The sequence below is a fragment of the Ictidomys tridecemlineatus genome, chromosome 5 (assembly GCF_052094955.1).
Source record: "Ictidomys tridecemlineatus isolate mIctTri1 chromosome 5, mIctTri1.hap1, whole genome shotgun sequence".
Taxonomy (NCBI): Eukaryota; Metazoa; Chordata; class Mammalia; order Rodentia; family Sciuridae; genus Ictidomys; species Ictidomys tridecemlineatus.
Window position 1 is genome coordinate 36,234,539 of NC_135481.1, and position 21,424 is coordinate 36,255,962.

The following is a 21,424-nucleotide window of genomic DNA, read 5'->3' on the forward strand; positions in this document are numbered from 1 at the left end:
ATACTTGAACAAAAAATAAATATTACTGTATGTACATATATACACTCACACACACATGTGTATATCTGAGCATATACTGCTTTTTAAAAACAGAAGAAAATGTTTTGTTTTAAAGAAAATACCTTTTTCTTCTATGTGATCCCAAGAGTTGAACTGTTTAAGCTCTCAGATGTTAACTTGTTTTGATAAATTCTGTATTTTGAAAGCTTATTGTAGGATAAAACCCAAATATCTCCCAACTGGTAAAAGGAAAAACAAATTGTGGTACATCCATAAAATGGAATCCTATTCATCACCGAACAGGAGCAAGCTACTGATATGTGCAACAATGTGAATGAATCTCAAATCTGTTTTGCTATGTGTAAAGGTCAAGCATAAAATGTTCCATATTATATAATTTCTGTGACATTCTGGAAAGAATGTCAAAATATAGGGACATAAATCACATACTGATGTGATTGTAAGGGTCTACAGATGTAGAGAAGGAATTGATTCCAGAAGGCATTTATATAAGGCAGCTTATTTAGATGATGGGAATGTTCTGTGTCTTGATTGTGGTGGAAGTTAAATGACTGTAACTTTTGTTAAAATACATTATGGGTTGCTCTCCATATCCATGGGTTCTGCATTCACAGATTCAATCAGCTGTGGATCAAAATAATAGAAAAGAAAATTTCATTATACTAAGCATGTTTCAGGCTCCCTTCCCCCTTGTCATTTCCTAAACAATACAGTATAACAACTGTTTACATGGTATTTACATTGTATTAGATAGTGTAAATAATCTAGAGGTGACTTAATGTATATGGGAGGGTATGCATAGGTTATATGCAAATACTGTGCCATTTCTTATAAGGGAGTTGAGCATCTACAGAGTTTGATTTCCTGGAACCAACCCCTACAAATACTGAGGGATTACTATTTTAAAGGTGTGTAGTTTACTTTTATAGAGAGTTGTACCTCATTAAATCTACCTGCCTCCCAATTAGGTATCCTAAGTGGGTCCTCAACAAATATCAGTTTGCTGGAATTGGATTAATCTGTCATTTATTATCTGCTAGCTAGTAGCCCACTGTATTCAAGTTCTTGCAAGTAACAAAACTGACTTTGATTTTAACAGAAAAGAACTTTATTGAAAGGACATTGTACAGCTTAGAAAAACTTATAGAAAGGACATAGAAGCAGGTGTGGGAAATGGACAACAAGGGGAGGGTAGGTAGCACCTAGGACCCAGAATAACACTGCAGGGCCAGTTCACAGAGGACCCTGAAGCCTCAATCTCTGAACTGTGGTGCTGCAGTTTGCACAGGGCACTGAAAGCTGGGCACCAGTGCCACTTCTGTTTTTGCTGCCTCTCAAATAGATCCTCTTTGGTCCCTACGTCTTTACTGTCACAGTTTTATAATGAAAGTTCAGGGTATAAGTGTTCGATTGGCCAAGTTCAGGCCATATATTTGATTCTAACTGCAAGGGAGGCTGGGAAAGTGAATATCTGTTGTTTTCTGTTTTTGTAGTGTCTCCTCCTAAGACTCACAAAGCATAGAAGCAATTTGTATGTTGGGCAGAAAAATAAGTCTATTATATCTATGTGTCCATGAAAACATAAGCAGTGTTTTTGTTTTTTTAATAAGCATTTTTTTTAGTTGTAGTTGACACAAATATTTCTATTTTATTTATTTATTTTTATGTGGTGCTGAGGATCAAACCCAGGGCCTCCCATGCCTTGCACATGCTAGACGAGTGCTCTACCACTGAGCCACAACCCCAGCCCCATGGGCAGTGTTTTAACATTTACTTTCTGTGGTTCTTATCTTACCAGTGAATAGGTTAGCATTCTGCAGTTTTCTGATTGTGTGGTATCATTCATATGAGTATGTCACAGTTCAGCTTCATATGTGATCTCTCATTGATAGGCTGATTTTAATTTGAAGAATAGTTTTGAATCTGCAAAAATGACCAATAATGTGAGTTTTAAACATGTCATATAATCAGTAAATGCTGTTAAATGAATCCATAAAAGTTGGAATTTTTTTCTAATCCAAAAAAATGTGCCTTAAAAAAACAAAGAAACATACACTACATTAAAAGAGTGTACCATGATCAAGTGGGAAGAATTTAGGCTAGGTTATCATTGGGAAATGCATAAATAGATTGTGATATCAAAAAGTCAAATGAGAAAAATGCTGGGCTTGCCTTGGCATCTGCTGAGATGACCATATGCACTAGAAAGCAAGGCGGTCAGGGAAACCAAGAAAATCATGATGGGAGATAGACTTCCTCTGAAAGGCAAAGACAGGGAGGACAGTGAGAAGCTGCAAAGAACAGGTGGGGACTGGAAGATAGAAGCCTCTCATTAGTTTGTCTTTGTTATTGGTCTTGCTTTCCTAAGAGCTGGTGTGGATGCTAAGAATAGGTATCATACAATGGAGTTCAGGTTTGAAAGACTTCTCCTTGCTAGAAGAAAGGCAGAGACAGAGAATGTGGGGTTAAAAGCAGATGATGATGTCTATCAACATTTAATTTGGCTCATACAGAATGAAGTGGAGGCACTTGACTAGGCAACATTCAGGGCCTCTAATCAGCAGCATACTCTCTGCAGGCAGCGAAAGAAGTGGCCTTGTTAAAAACCTTAGCACAGCAGAGAGGAGAGAGACACAGCAGCTTTTTACCCTTACTGGAGACCCTGCAGAAGTTATTCTTTAGCTGCTCACTTCCTTCCCTTTCAGATCTGCTGACGAATGAATACTTGGGCAGTTTGCTTCATGCAAGCTTAGTTAGCAATCTGACTATCAAATGGTACAATATCCATATATGCTGAAGCCAGATTCTCAGCAGCGCTGCTTTTGGTAGTCATATGAGGATGATGAATAATTAATAGAACTCCAGTGTAGTTATCAAATTGATATAAGTGGAAGGGAAATTTGATCTGAAGTGATCAAAAGAAACAATATAATGAATCTGTTAAAACCAAAGAAGCGCATCATGACCACAATCATTATTTATTCACTCAATCATTCACAGGGTATTGACTGAGTTGCTAACCACTCTGTTCTAGGCAGCAGTTGTGTATAGGACTATAGCAAAGAAGGCTGACAGGCCTATTGCTAGCCCTTGAGGAGTTCAGTCCACTGAGGAAATGGACACTTTGAATATAATCAAGAAGTGCTATGGACATGTTTAACATTTTCTTACAATCCTGAGAAAATCAAGCGTAATACAAGCTCTAAAAATGAGGAGATAGTGGGAACATAGGAATTTTAAGACAATCAGAACATTAACTTTCTAGCCTAGAGGCAGGAAAAAACATGACTTTAGAGGAAATAACAGCAATCCAAAATTGGCAAACTGTAATAAAAGAAAGCTAGCAGAAAAAAAGAAGAGTATTAAGCAAAGTAATGTAAATGGAAAGGCAGATAAAGGGAATGGGGAAAGGTTGATCAATGGATTCCGAGTTATAGTTGGGAGCAATCATTTCTGGTGCACTATTGCACAGGAGAGTGACTACAGATAACCGTAGTGCACTATACATTTCAAAAAGCTAGGAGAAAGGATTTTGAAAATTTTACTATAAAGAAATGATGTGTGTTTGAGGAGATAGATACGTTTAACCTGATTTAAACATTGTACAATGTATGCATGTATCAAAACATCACATGTACCCCATAATTTTTTTTATTTTCTGTGTAGCAGTTAAAAAATTAAATAGAAAAGAGAAATATAAAATGTGAAAATGAATGAAAAGTATGAAAAGATACTAGAAAAATATGAAAGTTAAAATATTAAAAATATTTATTTGATAATTGTGGAGAAATTTCTAATCACAAAAGCTGAAAAAGTTGAAAGCAAAATATTAATTTGGCTATGTGAGTGAAAATAACCTCCTATGTGTTGGATGAAGAAATTAAATCTCAATCAGGTTAAGTCACTTTCTCAAAATCACAGAGCTAGCAGTAGGGACACTGTTTAGATCCTAGGTCAGTCTTTTTTTTCACATCTGAACTCTTTACTATCACACATTTCTCTGCTTCTCTTAAACCAAAGAGAGTTTTGCTTCTGCACATAATCATTACAAAAAATTCCTGTGATCTTGTTTCTTTTCTAAGTGATGTATTTATTAGCTTCATGATGGTAGTCAGATTTGTGGTTTGTACCTTCTTGATGTTTTTTTCATATACAAATAGGTTAATTGCATCTTTGCTGAGGTCCTTTCTTGATCCTGACATTTTGAAGGATTTATTAAATATTTCAGGTATCAATGGCACGTTGTTTACTTGCTTTTACCTTTTTAAAAATAAAAGCTTTAATGAGAAGTCTGTGTGTATGTGTGTGTGTGTGTGTGTGTATTGTTTGTTTACCCTGTACTGGGGATTGAACCCAGGGCCTCAAGCATGCTAAGCAAGTACTCTACCATTGAGCTATATTTCCAGCTCTGAGTTGTAATTTACTTACCATATAATTTACCCTTTTAAAGTATATAATTGAGTGGTTTTTTTAGAACATTCATTGTTGTACAACCATTATCACTGTATTTTTAGAATATTTTGCCACCTCAAAAAGAAACCCTCTACCCATTAGCAGTCATTCCCTGTTCTCTTCTACCTCCAGCTCCTAGCAACCACTGATTACTTTCTCTTTCTATGAATTTGCCTGTTGTGTATATTTCATATAAATGAAATTGTGCAGTATATGGTCTTGTATTTATGGCTTCTTTCACTAGCATGGCATTCACCCATGTTGTACCATTGGTCAGTACTTCATTCTTTTTTTTTTTTCTTTTAATGTGGCAAAATAGGACAAAGTTTTATATTTTAACATTTTTTACGTGTACAATTGTGACATTAACTGCATTTACATTGATGTACTCCATTTCTTTTTATTGTTAAATGATATTCCATTGTATGGATATACCACATTTGTTTATGTACTCATCATTTTCTTATGGGTGTTGGATTGTTTTCACTTTGGGCTATTATATGAATAATTCCTGTGAACATTTGTGTTCCAGCATTTAATTTTAATTTGAAATACCTCAATCATGACGTGGAGGAAGGAACTTTAGACTTATATTTGAAGTGCATCTCTTAGACTAATGAAATAGTGTTATTGTGCTCCTGGGTAGTCATCTGCTGTCGCGACCCCTCGCCAGCAAGGAGGACACGACACAGGATTCTTCTTTCAGCAGTTTATTCAGGCCTTTAATTATGTGTCTCTGGAAGCTTCTCTTACTACTACTACTACTACTACTACTACTACTACTACTCCTCCTCCTACTTCTACTACTCTCACCCGAGCGCCCCAGCCTTGATAAAGCACATCAAGCCCCAATGCACAACTGCCACGTGGATCTTTCTCATAGGGTGTTTTACAGCTACGTGCCAACTCTCCCAAAACAAGGAGTTGTTTATCACAGGCCACGGCGCTTATCAGCGCCATCTTGTAATGGCGACCATGGTTCACAGAAACGGCTCACCACAATCTGCTTCTCCCCATTTTCAAGATGAGACATCTACATATAGTTCAAGGTATTGTTTGAGAAGTAAACAAGTATGCAACAGTTGAGACCAACAGGACTTAACATGATTTCTTTACATGGCTGCTAATAGGGGCAGAGGTTGGCTTTCAGAGGGAAAGGCAAGTAGGGGATGATGCCTGGGTGGTTGTAGGTTGAGATTCAAAATCAGTCTTTGGGCTTTACCATTTGCTTCCTGCTCTGTTGGCTCCCCTGTGATCTCATAGCCAGAGCTTTCTTGCTACCCCATTACAGTAGTTTCTAGTTCAGCAGAACTCCACCCTCATTCCTCCCCTTTATCCCCTCAGTATTACTGAACATGAGCTTGTTTCATACTACCACTAGACCTATGTTACATAGTGTGTTTGCTTTTTCAGTGGCAGGAGAAGAGGGAGTGCTTATTTGTTAATCCAGATGAATGTGTAAATGGTGGAATGCCTGGTAATCTAGGGGAGAGATTTGGAGGCAAGACAAGCTTTTCTTAATTCATACCACTTGGCCTTTTGTAACTACTTTTTATTTTTATAGGTATTACGAGAAGGGAAACAAAAGAGAGAAGTTGGAGGTTCTTCTAATTCTTAAAGAGTGTATATACCTAAAAATCCCAGGAAAGTATGGCAGAACATAAGGCTCACAAATGTGACAGACAGTTCAATATAGAAGTAGAGAAAGGAATCTGTCATCTGAGCCCTGTTTCTTGTGAAAATAAATTTGGTGAAGAGTTTGTGAGAGGAGGGGAAAATACTATAGAGTAAAGGGCTATTTGGATCTTGAAACATCTTGAAACAGTCCCATCTCTGATGGAAGAAGTTGGTTATCATATGTCATCCCACTTCATTCCTTGGAATTACCAATGGTAGTAATTTATACAGTTATTTGTACTAATTTATATCAGTTATTTAATTACCATGTATCACATCAATGATTATACATCAGATGTTATTGTTGTACTTTTAATTAGAAAAGTATATATAACCTTTATAGTTATACATGCTGTTCTGTTGTTCTCATTGGAAAATATTACTAGCAGAGAAGAGTATTGTTAAGTAGATGAAATTTTGTGGCACTTTTTGAATCACAGGCATTCCTTTTCAGCAGTCATTTAATAGAGCAATGCACTAGCCCTTGAGGGTTTTGCAATAAAACGTAAGGCTGACTTAAAGAGGCTTATTAATTGGTGAGTGAATATCAAATTACCATTTTAATAAACTGCAGTATACTCAAGAGATATGAGCAGGACATATTGGCTGAGGATGATCGTGGTCAGGGAAGGTTTCTGGAAAAGTCATAGTTGAACCTTCTTGAATGATAAGAAGCTGGTTGGGCACAAAATTGGGAGAGTTGAGGGATTTTATGGGTAGAAGGGAAAGCATGAGCACAGGTAGAGTCTTCTCTGACTATAGTTATTGCTAACTCAAGGAGAGACCAATAAGCATCCATGGGATCTAAAATATACTTGATTCTGCTGACAGAAAGTACACGGTTTACTTATTGGAGATGCATTTAATCTTTTGTTCACCAGAGTGCCATTTAGTGAATTACCTGCCTCTTCTATCATATATTTGATATGCTTGGCTTGATTAAATTAATATACCCCCAACAAGTGAATGATTTACTTTCTTCTTATAAAATTGGGACTAGTCAATCCCCAAAAAACCAAAGGCTGAATGTTCTCTCTGATATGCAGATGCTGACTCACAATAGGCTGGGGGTGGGGGTGTGGGTGTGGGGGGTGGGGAGGGTGGGCAGGGATTGGAGCTTCACTGGATTAAATGGGGTGAAGTGAATGGGATGGGAATGGAAAGACAGTAGATGAAATCTGACATAACTTCCCTATGTTTATATATGAATACACAATCACACGAATGGGAAGTTATAATCCATGTATGTGTGATATGTCAAAATACATATAACTAAAAAGAACCAAAAAAAAAGTTAAAAAAAAAATTGGGGCTAGTAAGTTGCTATGATCCCCCCACCTGCTGCTGCCAGTACTGGGGATTGAACCCAGTGCTACTCTACCACTGAGCTAAATCCCCAGCAGATTTTATTTTTTATTCTAGTCAGGGTCTCACTAAATTGCTGAGGCTGGCTTTGAAATTGCAATCCTTTTACCTTGGCTTCTTGAATAGCTGGGATTAAAGGTGTATGTCACTAAGTTGCTCGATTCTTTAGCTGAATCTGTAGAGTTAAAAAGTTTTTATTTTTTATTTTAAATATTTTAGTTAGTTGTTGATGTACCTTCATTTTATTCATTTATTTATATGTAGTGCTGAGAATCAAACCCCGTGCTTCATACATGCTAGGCAAGGGCTCTACCACTGAGCCACAACCCCAGGCCCTGTTTGTTTGTTTGTTTGTTTTGTTTGTTTAAGACAAAAATTTAAAGGCAAATTAAAAAAATTTTTTTAGTTGTGTATGGATACAATGCCTTTATTCATTTTTATGTGGTGTTGGGGATCGAACCCAGTGCCTCACATGTGTTAGGCAAATGCTATTCCATTGAGCTACAACTCCAGCCTGCAAAGGCAAATTTATACACAGAAACTTGAAATAAAATACTTCAATATCCCTAGATGTCATCATAAAAATGTTAATTACTTGGTGATTATGGGCTTAATGCTTAAAATTAGCTTGAAAAACTCCCAATTCTAAATATCTAGCAATAGGTGATGGGTTGAATAAATTATGATATACAATTACACACGTGTGTGTGTGTGTGTGTGTGTGTGTGTGTGTGTGTATTTTTAAAAATAATACTGGGGATTGAATTCAGGGCTTTATGTATGCTACCACTGAGCTACATTCCCAACCCCTTAAATTTTTTTTTTTTTTTTTTGACAGTATCTTCGTAAGTTGTTGAGATCCTTCTCCCAAGTGGCTGGGATTTCAGGTGTGCATTACCACACCTGGCTATAATTAGATACTGTTGAGTTTTGAACATAAAATTATAGAAGAGTGTTATGGCATAGAAAGTGCCATCACATTGTTAAATGTAAAGGAGCAGACTACAAACAGTATGAATAACATGATTATATAACTTTTGTTGAAATGTTTATTAACTGGCAAGCTGTAGGCTTTTGTAGCCTGGGAGAATAAAAGAGATTCCATTTATCTTCTCCAAGTGATAACAACTTATGCTGCCCGCCTCTCCTTTCCAGATTCTGTTCCATCCTGTAAAATTTCCCCAGTTCTTTCTGTGAGACCTAAATGTCAGCAGTGGCCATCATAAAATGCCATCTGTATATTAATCTTTGGCTTATCCTTGTTGATTAATACTGCCCTCCAAGGGACTCACTACTATTGAAAAACTTTAGGTCCTTGCCAGAGAAGCTACATTCAGAGTCTGTCAAAGTCCCTAATTTTCAGAGTGATAGATAGGTGCTGGATTCTGTTCAAAGGTGTAAAAAAATAAAAAAATAAATAAAAAAATCCTCCTCATATCTGGGCTGCTCTTTGTTGCCTGGGCCCTGAGACAGCACAAAGTCCATAGGCCCACTTAAGGTTATCAAGCAACTCTTCCAAGCTGCTGGTCTTCATCCTTTATCCACAAGGATTTAAAGTAGGCAGGTCCAAGCAGAAGTCACTGACTTCCAGTCTATCCTGCTTCTGGTCTCTGGGTGAGTGGCACCCTGTCATTTGCCTCATCCTTCTTGCTGAGGCTCCAAGTCCGCATCTTTCTTCTTTCTTGCTTTCTTGGAAATCTGTTCATTTTTTTTGAGTGGTAGATCGACACAATGCCTTTATTTTATTTGTTCATTTTCATGTGGTGCTGATCGAACCCAGTGCTTCATACATGCTAGGCAAGAGCTCTTCCACTGAGTCACAGTCCCAGCCCAATCTGTTCATTCTTTTTTACTCCATTGCCTCTCAAAATTCAGACCGTCATTTCTCATCAGAAGTCAGAAATACTCTCCTAATCATTCCTGGACCTTCTAGTCTTTTCTCTCTTTGGTTAGCCTCCACCCTTCTTCAGTAGGGAATACAAAAAAAAAAAAAAAAAAAAGAAAAAGAAAAAGAAAAAAAGCTCTTTATAGTCTAGCCCTGATGCACCTCAATGCTTTCTCTTGCCACTCAGTCTTCTTCACAGATATTTTATGTTTCTGCTTATAGACATCTATGTTTGTGTGTGAATGTGGATAAGTATATGTAAGATATCTATGTAATATAAAGCTTACCATTTTCATTATATAATTCAGTGACCTTAAGCACATTCACAATATTGACAATATTGTATGCCCACACCTCTCCATTTCTAGAATATTTGCATCACCCCAAAAAGAACATCTCTATTTTCTTACATGCTGCTTCCTCTGAACAGAAAGCCCCATCTCTCTGCTTCTGTCCCTGATCCTCCTAAGGTGCTCTTCAGATTTGATTCTAATGCCATCTGCCACCTCACCTGAGACGATTTTCCCAAATCATCATCATCATCATCATCATCATCATCATCATCATCATCATTATCATCATCTTCATCATTATCATCATCTTCATCATCATCTTTTTCTTCTTCTTCCTCCTCCTCCCATGTCACTCTGGGCATACAGTTGATCAAGGTATTGTGATTGTAGCTCTCTTTTTTTGGGGGGGACTTTGAGGTCTTTGAATGAAGACAGTGACTACATCTTTTATCTCTGCATCCTTAGCTTCTAGCTCTGTGCCTGCTGTGAATAAATGATTGGACTCAGCTTCCTATCAGCTATGCAAATTAGCACTTGCTCACTTGCTATCATTGAATGAAAATCAGGCAGCAGGTCTAAAGAAATTTCATAAATATAGGCTTTTTCCTCTTCCCATTAGATATTCATGGAAATTTGTTTTTTGCAAGCTGCTTTGAGTATGTAATTTCTCAGGCAGTTACACATAATCACTCATGATCATAATTTTAGTGAGTGATAGGTTGGGTCAGGAGTGTACAGTAATTGGGGGAAAGGGACAAGGATTAGGGAGAGGAAAAAATGTTTTGAAATACTGGAATTATATGTGTTCTTAAAAAGCCAGAAGAATTAGTTTCCTAGACTGCTTTGTCAGGTTATGAGATACCAAAGAAAGAAGGAAATGGAAATCTTGTTATTTTGATGGTAATGAATAGAACATCAATAAGAAAGCATTTTAGAATGAGTCAAAGTATTAGCAGGACTTAAGGGCATAGCAGTTCCCCTCCCCCCTTCTGTTTGTTTCTTTCTTTTTCCTCTCTCTTTTCAAGAACAGGAAAATAGATGGGAACATTCTTTCTTTTTTTTTTTTTTAACTGTAGTTGTACACGATACCTTTTGTTTATTTATTTTTATGTGGTACTGAGGATGGAACCCAGTGCCTCACCCGTGCTAGGGGAGCACTTTACCACTGAGCCACAACCCCAGCCCTAGATGGGAACAATTCTTAAAAACAGAACTGCTACTAAGTCTGTTTTGGAACCTCTCATTTCTCACAATAGTAGTCCAGTGTTTCACTGCTGGCTATTCTTTATCCTGGTGTGAGGTACTGAATTTGTCAGGAGTGGGATAGGCTCAAAAATTCCTAGAATAAAAATTAGATATCTGGACTTATCATCCATGAACTTCTATTTTACTTCCTTTTTCCCTTAAAACAAGTAAAGTAAAATCCTAAGCATACTATTTAAAATCCAGTTCAGCTAGCTGCTCAGCTAGAAAGGTCAATCTTTATCACTTCGTTTACACTGAACAAATATATTTGTGGCAGCATGAGAGGATCTGAATCAAGGGGGAAAATGTAGTTCAGTAAAATGATTCAATTGTCTAATCAGGCATATGGCTGGAACATAATTTGAAGGGTCCTTGAGGTTTCTTCTTTTAAAGGTTTGAAATCAGAAATCCACAATCAGCATAACCCAAGTCATGCAGATCTGATTGAAGATCCGAAATTTTCTTTTTCTTTCAACTTCTGAGCTGTACTCTTTCATTTTCTTTCCTATTTTGGAGTCTAGTGAAGAAAAGAAGTGAAAATAATTGAAATTGAAATTGGATTGTACATTTGCTTATTGTAGAGCTGTTAGTATTGTGGATTTATAACTTATGTTATAAATGAATTAGTGATGGTTATTTTTTTTTTTTTACACAGAACGTTTAGAAATTTCTGTTTCAATGCACTGGACAAAGTAGTATTTTAGTAATAGGATTTACTTCCTTAGGATTTTTAAAGACATCACTATTTTTTTAGATTTAAAAAAACTAACTTAAAAACATTGGTAGAAAAGAAGCTGACTGCCATTTAATAATACCTGCATCTAAGATTCTAGCTTAGTTTGTCCTCTGGTGATTTAGGGCTACATTGTACATTGATGTAACAGAATGTTGTTTAATTGGGGAACTTTCCATATTTTCTGAACAAAACATCTATAATTTTGTTGATTTATTTGTGTATATGTATTATGTATAATTCAGAGGAAAATGTTTTTTTTAAGAAGGTATGTGCCAAAAAAAAAAAAAAAGAAGAAGAAGAAGAAAGAAAAGAAAGAAAGCATGTGCCAACAGGATACTACCAGTGGTGCTAGTAATTCAGATGTCTGTTAAGCTTTTCATATAATTAAACGACCAGCAGTCATTTTAAAAAGAGTAATTCTGAAGGCCCAGCTCCTGCTGTGAGAGAAACTCATAAATAGATCATAAATATAGAATTATCTCTTGCATGGATCCTGATTGATGATTCTTAAACATTTGGCCACTAGAGAAAAAATGTGAACTAGAGCTACTTTGGGTTCTTTATGTGTTTTTTGACATGATCTATGGTTTTTAGAGGTTAAGAATAGGAGCAGATGAAGAACAAAGAAGACTTTTTAAAAAAATTAAACTTTTTTTTTACTTGTAGATGGGTACAATGCCTTTATTAGTTTTATTGATTTTTATGTAATGCTGAGGATTGAACCCAAGGCTTCACACGAGCTAGGCAAGTGCTCTGCCACTGAGCTACAGATCTAGCCCTAGAAAGAAGACTTTTTACTCAGAAATCTAGGAATTAAACATGTTTGGAGGGGGTCTGGATTTTAGTTCTCATAAAAAATAATCTATGTAAATAAAATATGTATAAATGATATTGAAGCTATAATCATAGTGACTTTATTTGATAAGCTCAACTCATTTTTAATAACAGAGCAAAGTTATATAAAATGAAAAATTGATCTCTGTCCTATTCCTGACCTATAATTTCTGAGCTTGCCCTGTCAGAGGCAATACGGTACTGTTACTGGTTTCTTCTGTATTTAGAAGGGGCACTTTAAAAGATGTATTCTCAGTGTTTATCACAGTGACAACATAGAGTGATATAAGTAAAAATGTATATCAGAGTCCTTTTTCTACTTCCAAATGGTAGGTTAGAGATGAGATGTATGTTCAGAAGCAGCACCAACTCTATTTGGGTCTCCTCAATTTTCATAGATTGTGTTTATGTTCCTGGAATCTCATAAAAGTCAAATATGGAAACCTCAAACTTTGGGCTTATATGTTTTAAGGGAAATTTAGACTGCTAAACGCTATTACAAAAACCTGAACGTTTTTAAACAATTTTTTGTAGTTATAGATGGACGTGATGCCTTTGTTTATTTATTTTTATGTGTTGCTGAGGATCAAACCCAGTGCCTCACATGTGCGAGGCAAGTGCTCTGCCACTGAGCCACAACCCCAGCCCCTGAACTTTACTTTTTAAAGCACACTCTTTCATGACCTCTACAGTTTTTAAAAAAATTCTGTATGTTCTGTTTTATGTTTTAATTTTCACAATTGGGCATAGTTGACTGACTTATGTCTCTTGAGACAAAGCAATACCCTTAAAGCTTTGATCTTTGCCTATGTGGTTTCTTTATAGCTCTGTGCTCTTCATTGTGACCATTAGCTCTTTTTCCTTTGGAGAACTTCCCTGTTCTAGACACTCCCATGTATATTTTATTATACTCCTTATAGTACCTAGCCAAAGGTTACTCAAGTGATGATATGTTTTGGGCAAGATTAAATTTGTGCATGTGTGTGTGTGTGTGTGTGTGTGTGTGTGTGTAGAATGTGGCGGTCATGGATGTAGTTTTGTGATATTTTGGAATTGAGTGGCTAATTCTAGGTTAGGGTTTCCTAAACTTACTACAAAACATTTTAAAGTGTCAAATTCATTAAAGAAAATACGGGTAGAAATATATAATTAGTGCTCAGATTAAAAGAAAATGTTGACAAAGGAGATAACTATTACAATAAATGATAGAATTTAATTCTTTTGCTTTTTTTCTTTTTAGAATTGGGTACTTTTTTAATATTTAATTTTGTAGTTGTAGTTGAACACAATAACTATTTATATGTGGTGCTGAGGATCGAACCCAGGTCCTTGCACGAGTGAGGCGAGCGCTCTACTGCTGAGCAATAACCCCAGCCCCTAGAACTGGGTCTTAATCTACAAATAAAACATTTTGTTAAGGACAAAAAGAATAAAAAATTGCAAACAAATGCTTTAATTATAGATGTGATTCGCAAATGCAACACAGAAACATTAAAAAATAAAAACAATGTTTTTATAGTTCTACATACCCACCATTTGTTTACTCAGGAACCACACTGGCATCGTCTGATCCTCATAGTAGGTTGGCATCAGATTTATTCATTTATTTTGTTGGGAGTCTTTTGTTACCACATAAGCCTATTGAAGAAAGGTTTTTTCCTAACAAAGGAAAGAACATGAGCTTCAGGTTTGTGATAATCTAATGTTCTTAAAATAGGCAGCTCTGAAAATTATAAATTCTTTAATGTTAGTTTACTTACCATTTTTCTTTTAAACCAAGTGCTGTGATTATTAATTTTACAATGAAGGGTCTGACTTTTTGCATGCTTGGGTCATGTGTAGATTATTAACTAGAAGGGGAACAACTAAGAGTGGTATAAATATTTAATATATAATAAATAAAATATCACAAATATATGTTGGACCAAAATGACAGGATTCATAATGCACTGGCACTTATTGAAATGATGATACATGTTTAGTGTAACTGGTAATTAGTAGTTTGGGTAAATGACAAATCAAACTGTCTTGGCATAGTCAAAGACTGTGCTACTGTGCACCATTTCTTTCTTTTTCCCTCATATTTTGAATGTAAACTTTTAAAGTCAAGTGTAATACATATAATGAAAATCCCCAATAATAAATATAAAAATAGGTAGGTTTTCATGAATTAGACACTCCCATGTATCAATACCCAGGTCAAAAAAAAAAAAAATTACCAGCACCTCTTAAACTTCCCTCTTGGTGGCCCTCTCCCATTGCACTACTGTTTTTCTTCTACCAAAGGAAATCATTATCTCAATTATTGATGTCCACAGAATACTTTTACCTACTTTGCATTATTTTAGTATATATTCTTGTGTGTCTTTTTTTCCCAATGTAATATTGGTCCAATTTATCTATATTGTTGTACATAGTTCATTTTAATTACTGTGTGGTATTCCATTGTGCAAACATACCAAATTCTTTTTAAAAAAATATTTGTAGTTGTAGATGGACGCAATACCTATATTTATTTTTTATTCATTTTTATACAGTACTGAGAATCAAAACCAGTGCCTCACACATGCTAGGCAAGCTCTCTACCATTGAGCCACAACCCCAGAAAATATACCATAATTGTAACTGCATTGTTTTTCTCTTTTTTTGGTATTGAGGATTGAACTCAGGGGTACTTAACCACTTAGCCACATCCTCAGCCTTTTTTATTTTTTATTTTGAGATAGAGCCTCACTAAATTCCTTAGGATGTTGCTAAGTTGCTGAGGCTGGTCTTGGATGTGTGATCCTCCTGCCTTAGCCTCCCAAGTCACTGGGATTACAGGTGGGAGCCACTGTACCTGGCTGCATTTTTGTTTTTAATGGACTTTTGAGGGGTGCTTTCAGTTTACTGTTACTACAAATGATGCTAATATAGATGTTCTTACACATGTGTTTTAGTATCCATATATGATGTGTGTATCTATCTATCTGAATGAAGTTGTTAGGTCAACAGTATACATATATTCAACTTTAATAGATACTTCCTAATTGCTTTCCAAAGCAGCTGTACAAGTTATTCTTATCAACAGTGTATATATGCTTTACTACACCCCTCACCAACATGTTATTATCTAGCTTTTCACTTATAGCCATTTTGGTGGATGTATGATGTTATCTTATTTTTGGTGTTATTTATTTATTTATTTTAGTGAAGTACTTGTATAAGTACCAATTTTCCTTTCTGAATTAACTATTTTGAAAAATAATTCATAGACCATACAATTCACCCATTAAAGGGTACAATTTGATTGGAATGGCTATTAGTATAGTCACAGATTTGTGCATCCATCACCATAATCAAGTTTAGAACATTTTCATTATATCAAAATGAGACCTTGTATCCTTTAACCATTATTACCTAATTCTTTTCTTTCATTACCACCTTCCAATCTAATTTTATGTGTATAGATTTGTCAATTCTGGATATTTCGGATAAATAAAATCTTATAGTATGAGGTCCTTTGTGACTGGCCAGATATAGAAGACATTATAAAGTGGTTTCAATAAAGGCTTTATCCATAAAGTGTTCTTTTTTTGCTGCCTATTTTGCAGCAAAACCAGTTTACTAAAACTTAATTAGCAATATATATCAAGCAGTTTTTAGTAGAAGCATCTTATAAGTGTATACTGACTATAAATCTAAATAATGATTTTATATCATTGAGTAATATTAAAAAACATATAAATCCCAAAGAAAAAGCTTTGGTTTCTCAAGTAACCAAACATGTAAGTAGATAAGGAAATTAACATGGCGATTGGGGAAAACTAGCAACTTGTGTACTACATCTTTCCATTATTTTATTGTATTTTTTACACTTTCCAGTTTTTAATAATATTTTTAAAAGTACATATTACAGAATTTATGCTCTTCACCATTTTAAGTTTACAGTTGCCATGTTAAACACATTCAATGCTGTGTAACCATTAATACCATTTATCTCCATATCTTTTCATTTTGTAAAACTGAAACCATATGCTCACTGAACAATAACTCCTCAATTCCCTGTTTTTCTGGCCCCTGGTAACCACCATTCTACTCTTTTGTCTCTATGATTTTGACAACTCTGAATGGTAAGTGGGATCATGCAATATTTACCTTTTTGTGACTGACCAGGTATAGAAGACACTGAGCAAGGTTCATCTATGTTTTAGCATATGTCAGAATTTTCTTCCTTTTCATAGCTGAACAATCTCCCATTGTAGTGTATACCTCATTTTGCCTATTCATTCATCCCTCAAAAGAAATTGGGTTGCTTCCTTGTTTTAATTACTGTGAATAAATGGTGCTATGAACGTGAATGTGCAAATATTTCTTTGAGATCCTTGGGGGCATCATATAGTACTTTATTTTTAAGTTTTTGAAGAACTGCCAAATTGTTTTCCATAGTGGCTGTACCATCTGTGTATCATTGACATTCTCACCAACAGTGTACAAGGGCTCCAGTTTCCCCACATCCTCACCAACAATTATTTTCTCTTTTCTTGATAGTAGCCATTTTAATGGGTGTGAAATAATGTCTCATTGTATTTTTTATTTCCTTAATGATTAGTGATGTTGAACATTTTTTATGTGTTTATTGGCAATTTGTTTATCTTTAGAGAAATTTTGATTCAAGTCTTTTTTGCCATTTTGACTCATGTTTGCTTTTTTTTGTTGAGTTTTAGTTCTCTGTATATCCTGAATATTAATCCTTCTTAGATATTTCATTTACAAATATCTCCTCCCACCCTTAGGGTTGCTCTTTTGCTCTGTTGCTATCATCTTTTGATGTACAAGTTTAAAATGTTATATAGCGGGCTGGCGTTGTAAGCTTAGTAGCAAAGTGCTTGCCTAGCACATGTGAGGCACTGGGTTTGATTCTCAGCACCAGATAAAAATAAATAAAATAAAGAGACATTGTGTTCATCTACAACTAAAAAAAAAAGAATTCATGAAGTACAAATTGCCAATTTTTTTTTCTTCTGTTGCCTAAGTGTTTGGTGTCATGTCCAAGACATTATTGCTAAATTCTATGTCCTGAAGTTTTTGCTTATATTTTCTTCTAAAACTTTTTTCCCCAATTTTTGGGGGATACTAGGGATTGAACTCAAGGGAGCTTAACCACACTGAGCCACATCTTTAGCCCTTTCACTTATTTACTTATTTATTTGGTGAGAGGATCTCCCTAAATTACTTAGGATCTTGCTAGGCTGTTGAGGCTGGCTTTGAATTTGCAATCCTCCTGTCTTAGCCTCCAGAGCTGCTAGGATTACAGGTGTGTGGCACCATGCCAGGTTCTTCTAAAAATTTTATCATTTAGTTTTTACATTTATGTCTTTGATTCACTTTGAGTCAGTTCATTAATATGGTATTTGGTAAGGGTTCATATTCATTCCTTTGTAGGTTGATATCCAGTTTTCCTAGCATCGTGATGAAGAGACTCATGATGAAGAAACTGTTGTGTCTCCATTGAATGATCTTGGCACCCTTTTCAGGAATCATTTGGCCTTATTTATTTATTTCTGGGCTCTTAATCCTATTCTATTGGAAGTCACTTTGGCTTCATTTTCCACTGAAGAAGAGAAGGGGTTTGCAACATTGAGGGAAGGTGCAACAATAATGACTGCCTGCCTCTTTGACTGCTACTGGTCTGAACTTATTATTATTATTTTTTTGATACCAGGAATTGAACCTAGAGGTGATTAACCACTTAGTGAAACCCCAGTTCCTTTTTATTTTGTGACACAATCTTGCTAAGTTGCTTAGGGACTTGGTAAAGCTGCTGAGGCTAGCTTTGAACTTGTGGTCCTTCTCCCTCAGCCTCCTGAGTCACTGGGGTTGCAGGCATGCACCCCCATGCTTGGATATTAACATCTGTTTTTTTTTTTAATTCCTGTTGAAAGACATAATGCTTTCAACTTAAGTTTACTTCAAAGTGAAATTTTGATTCTATTCTCACCATGCAAAGCCATAATGTATTAACTTTCTACATAGTAATAGAGCTTCCAATTTTAAGTTGCTGCTTCCATATGGAAAACTCCTTTAGTTTGGTGTGTTTTTCTTCTAATAAAGATGATTAAAATGAAAGACAAGGGGCCCATTATATTTTATCAGTGGTTAAATATGCTCACTAAATTACATGTTTTAAATCTTGAACTTTCTCATTCAGTTTGGCAGAATTATCCTTAGTAACCATGTGTCCCTGCTGCTTATTAAACGTAATTGGACTGCTAGTGGGCAATCAGAATTGTAACTGTGAGTATATGCTAACATATTCCAGACTCTGAATAGCGACCTTTTACTGTTGAGTTCCTTAGAGTTGGAGTTTTGCACTGAAATGGATTTCCTATCATATTTTCTGTTTTGAAATATATGTTTCATCTAAGTTTCCATTTACTATTTCTTGTCAACTCTTATTCTAAGAACTGAAACTCTTTTCCCCCTAAACTCCTTTATTGACGACAGAAATCAATCCCTGACAGTTTTATGGGTGTGAGCACATTTATGAAACACTGTTCTGTAATAGTGAAAAATAAAACATTACTTGAAACAGTGATTTTTAAAGAGAAGTTGGATTTTACGGAGGTAATGGGCACACCAAGTTGATGGTTTTGTAACAGATGATTATTTCCAATTCTTATTTTGGCCTAGAGTGGGTAGCTGGTGCACTCAGTTCTGTGCTGCTTTGCTATCTGCCAGCTACCTGATGGCCTGGAGCATTAGGACCTCAGGACAAATGCTTGCAGGAGGCCTTTATAGATAGGTTTGTCAAGCAGAAATCAGTAGTGAAAGAGCAAAAACAGAGAAAAAGACTGCTGCAATTTATATATGATCCCCCTGGGATTCTCCCCCAGAAATTTTTATTTTAAATCTTAGCAGACTGAGAAGAATAAGAGTTTTCTCTCTCCAGAATACTTTATCAGGACAATTCAATAATAACTCTGTGATAGTGGGTCTTTGGCCAGGTTTCAACCACCAGCTTTCCTTAAGCCTGCCACTGAAAGGGAGCAGCATGGGCTTCCTCAATCTTCTCTCAGTTTAGAAGGTTTGGATGTTCTGTGGATTGCTTCTAGAAGGATTTTATTTGGAAGAAATAAATGGAAAGTCTTAAGAATAACAATGGCATGTTTATGAGTTATGTAGGTATACAAATGTTGGTTGATTATGGTAAATGGATCTAATGCTTTAAGTGGTGGGTCAGGTTTTTTAAGTTAGTTCATGGGAAACATTTAGCTCCTGCTTCCCTTGAAAAGAGGAGTGGTAGTCTAGGATCCTTTGGGGTCCTTGAACCACAAAGTGCTCCTCTGGGCCCAGGTAGCTCTCAGATTCTACCCATGACTCTTAGAAAATGATATTGAATGGGCGCAGTGACATACGCCTATAATATTAGGCAGCTGAGGCAACTTAGTGAGACCCTATCTCAAAAACTAAAAAGGGCTGAGGATACATCCTATAGCTTAGTGGTAGAGCACTTTTGGGTTCAATTCCCAATACTGGTCCCCTGCAAAAAAAGTATTGAATGATAATTGTAACATCTATGATTCAGTCTTTTTGCTTAGTTCCTGGTGGAAAGGAAGTAGGAAGTGGCTGCAGAGGACAAAAGATTAAAAAATTATTGAATGCTTAGTGTATTTGACACTGAGAGAGCTCTTGGGGGCTTTCATGGTCATGATAGGTACAATTTTTAGCTTTTAGATGCTGTGTATTTCCATTTCTCATTTATAATCAAGTTAAATGTGTTTGGGCTTGGGGTTTAACTCAGTGGTAGAGCACTTGCCCAGCATGTAAAAGGCTCCAAGTTTGATCCCCAGCATTGTTGGACAAAAAAAAAAAAAAAAAGTTCTTTAGACATGCCATCTTGGCTATGCTGCAAGGATCCACTGTGAGTCCCCCTGGGGCTGCAGAGGTGAGATCCAAGGGCAGTGAGATTTACAGATGCCAAAGCAAGCTGGGTGGAGCACTACTGGAAAGCTTACTCTGTAGAACTCCCTTCTCTAATGCCCCAGCTATCTCCTGACACCCTGGAGATATGGGTCCAAGATGGCAGCAAAATCTGAAACCTGCTGGGACTGGCACTGGGTCGATTGGAGGGGGGCAATGCACGGCATGTAGTGTTCTCAGGTTCTGGCTGGGCTACAGGGAAGGCTGTCAGCTGCACTGAGATTGTCAAACAGAGGGTTCCAGGCCTGTGCCAGTTCACCAAACTGTGTTTCCTGCATACTGAGGACAGCTGGATCCCAACTTCACCTGACACGGGCCTAGACCCCTTTACAATATATCCCAATGTGCTTGCAGTAAGGGTACTGTTCAGCTGGGACCCCCTGGACCCTAATGATGTGGCTATCTTCCCCCAGGAGCACCCCCTGGCCTGGCTCCATGACCAGCTCAAATTGTGGTCCCTGACCCCAAAGAAGGCCTCGAGACACCTGGTCCTAAAGATCTGCTGAGCCAGGCTGTTCTCTAGGCCTGAACATCTGAGATAGCTGTGCCTTTTCTAAGGACTCCTTGTGACTGCTAAACATTCCCAATGCAGCTTGGGTCCACAGAAGTCCTACTGTCCCTTCCCTCTGGCCTATGAGAAGAGCCTGCTATGAAGAATGCTATGTGTGGTGTGATTTCTGAATTGTTTGAGAAAGGCTTTGCCTTCAGCCTATAGTACATCTTATCTACCTTCTAATAGAGTTCCAAGAATAGAGGTAGGAAATAAAGGTTCTGCCCATTGTCAGATGAAAACAAAAGTGCTCTACAATCAAGATAGTGTTTTCTACTATCCAGTAATGCATTCTCATTTCACTAGTGTAGGTTTTTTTGGGGGGAAATGTTTCTTTGCTTCTAAATTGGCTTTTGAGGCTAAATTCTCATATCTTGCTTATTAACAGAACTCTTAGAAAGGTA

At 36.4% G+C, this 21,424-nt stretch overlaps 1 protein-coding gene and 1 pseudogene across 8 annotated transcripts in view; both read left to right on the forward strand.

Moving 5' to 3' along the window:
* Frmd5 (FERM domain containing 5) overlaps positions 1-21,424 on the forward strand; it is a 307,318-nt gene that overhangs the window by 27,556 nt on the left and 258,338 nt on the right. The gene's annotated exons all lie outside the window — the stretch shown is intronic.
* LOC101973099 (ribonuclease P protein subunit p25-like protein) lies at positions 18,724-21,219 on the forward strand (annotated as a pseudogene).